Source organism: Varanus komodoensis, unplaced genomic scaffold, assembly GCF_004798865.1.
Source record: "Varanus komodoensis strain SLA01 unplaced genomic scaffold, ASM479886v1 scaffold4639, whole genome shotgun sequence".
NCBI lineage: Eukaryota > Metazoa > Chordata > Lepidosauria > Squamata > Varanidae > Varanus > Varanus komodoensis.
This window is the reverse complement of record NW_025336034.1, coordinates 10825-13757: the sequence shown is the minus strand read 5'-3', so window position 1 is coordinate 13757 and position 2933 is coordinate 10825.

The window sequence follows — 2933 nt, the reverse complement described above, 5'->3', positions numbered from 1 at the left end:
AATTGCTATGTAGAACTAGGCACCGATTCACAAGGGGTCCCTGCAGGTCAGTCCAGAATGACCTGCAACACACAGCAGTGTTAAAGACAACACTCCCCTGTCCCATGTGTTTGAATATGCATATTCTTCTTCTTCACTTTTCTATGTCTGCCTTTTCTTTCAAAAAATGCCTCCAGAGGATATAGTAACTTGGCACATCTCTTTGGTTCAGTGCTGTACTGGCTGACTACTTACATAAGTAGCATGATTCAAGCATGAAAGCCTCTGCCAAGTCGGGGGAATGCCCAGCAGTATTCACGGGGACCCAGAACCATCCGTGGCTAGCCTTCCCCTGCCCATGACAACCTCCACACATGCAGCACACGGCTTCTTGTCTGGCTCCTTCCAAGGTGTGCATACTCTACAGGCAATTTTGGTTGGAGCTATTTTCAGCCGGTCAGCATCAGTTCAGGACAGGCAACTCTTGACTGCAAAAAGAAGTATAATTTATCACACAGCTGTCCAGGAGAAGTGGCTTCAGTTTTGCCAGGCCGCAGGTGGGTAAGAAGAGCTGTGCTAACACATTCCAGGGGCTTCTCCAGTGAAGCATCCAAATAAGAAGCAGGGCTGATGTTGAAAAGTACAAGAACCATGAGCCATGCCCTCCACTTCATGAGTACCCACAGCTGGGAGATGTCATGATTGGTACCATGGCTTCTCTGTCCTTCATCATTCCTGATCCATTCACCTTCACTGGAGAACCCCCACTAGTGTTGCTGGATGAACTTTTGTAAGGAGTTAATACTTTATTTTTTTGCTTCCAGTGCATCTGTCTGTCTGTCTGTCTGCTTGTCACCATAATTATTGTAGCAGGTGAAACTTTTGAACAATGGTTTGTGCAATAGAAAATGTTCATCTTGTGAAAGGAATGTGCAAATGTTGTTATAAGCATATCCAGAAGGATGCATTTTGAAATGAAGTTAAGGTTCTTCAGTATTATTTTACTTCTGTCTGCTGTGCTCATATTTTCAGTTATTTCCTCCACCAATTTCTTCAGGATTGCTTCTCTTCCCCTTGTTACCTCTCTTCCCCTTAGTACCTCTATTCATTCACCTCTCTCTTATTATTCTGCCCTGTCTAATGGAAACCACCTATGACCAAGTGTTCAGGGGATTGGATCAACTCTGCAGCTGAAGTAGACCTCTCCTGCCCTCCCCCACCCCGATCCACTACTGAATGTGCCAATCTGTGGCAGGATGGACAGAGGGGAACTCATAGAAATATAGAAACAGAGTGAGTGAGAAGGGGCCTCCCACTGTCCTCTGCCCATTTCCATAGTCTGTCCAGCAGGTCACCTTCTGAAATGGAAAGAGTGTGTAGCTCCGGTGCCACAATCCCAACGGGTATCCTTGTATTGATGATAACTTGTTAGGCCATAACCCTTAACAATGTGCAGATGTACAACTGGTTGCAGAACCAATGTGGATCTATGTATGGACAGGGCCTCTCACGCTCCCAGGTGAGCCAAAGCCACAGTTCTTCCCAAATCAGCTAGCTGGTGCCCAGGTTCACATGCTGTTCTTTGGCATGCCATGCAAATCCAGACTGCCCTCCTGCAGGGCAGATCAGTTCTTCAGCAGAAGCCACATAGCCTGTGGACCATTGCAGGGCTTGGCACAACTCCAGGTACCTCGGGGGAAGCGGCAGGCCAGTTGCTTTTCAGGCATGCAGGAATCCCTTTGCCGCTCTCCCCAAGCTCATCCAGGCCCTGGCAGTGATTGTTGCTCCCCAAGGGCCCAAGTGGCTCCAGGGGGCTCCTGCCACTGCCTCAGTTTCTTCTGCTGTGATCACACACCTGAACTGAGGTTATTTGGACAGAACTAATGGAATACTTTTCTACCAGAACATATGCAGAAAATTTATGACTTCATCTGTCAAATGTCAAATGAGCCCTTTCTGAAAAAGCACAGAAAGATGGTTTTAAAAGGAAACCTGAGTTTCAACAGCTTTCAAAATTGAGATTACAAATCTGGCTGTCAACTGCAGATTGTGCTTTCCAAAACCTATAAAAGGCATGGAGTGGGGAAATGTGGAAAGCCTCCCTTGGAGGAAAGAGGAGGGAGGGCACCGGGTTGCCCACTCCCTGGGCATGCTGGCTGGAGGGCCAGGAAAGGAGGAGGGACAACCCACACTGAGCCCTTTCTCTGCTGAGCACCCCACCCTCGGGGGGATGTCTGGGAGGTTTTAGCCTGTTCTGAGTGAGCACAGCTCCCTGTGGCCTGAATAGCTCCACTTCTGTGGGGCCCACCTGGATCACCTCAAGCACCTCCTAACTGAAGGATGGCAGTGCAGACCTGCCACTGAGCCACAGGACCCCTTGCATTTCACCCCAGGCCATGTGATCTGAGGGATTGCAGCAGTGCAAGAGGGAGCCAGATCTTGGAGGGCAGAATCCTGAGATGCAGCACGCCAGCCCCAGAGAGGAAGCGTCTGTGCAGAACCAAGTCAAACACGGGTGTAAGTGCTATTGGTGTCTCTCTCTATTAAATTAAGTCAGCCAATCCTTCAAAACTTGGTTGTGCTTCTAAGTGTCCAACTGAAGCCAGATCAAGGTCAGAACAAGGGCCTCCTAAGTAGTTTTAAAGAAATTTTGCATCTTCGTCTGGGAAACCCAGTGCCAGCTTCATTGCTGGGGAAGGGACCCATCATGCAGAGAAGGAAACTCCACAGGGCAGATTCTCTGAATTGCCTTTTGCTAGTCATGTCATTTGAGAAGAGCAACATGAGCAAGGCTGAAGTGCAGCTCCTCTGTGCCATGCATGTCCGTGGGGCTAAACATGGCTGGGACAGTGAACAGAATGCTTTTTCACTGCTGGGGACATTTGGATGCATAAAGAGGGTTTTGGAAGGACATACTGCTCAGAGGAGCAAAAAGGAAGTGAAGAATCAAGGCA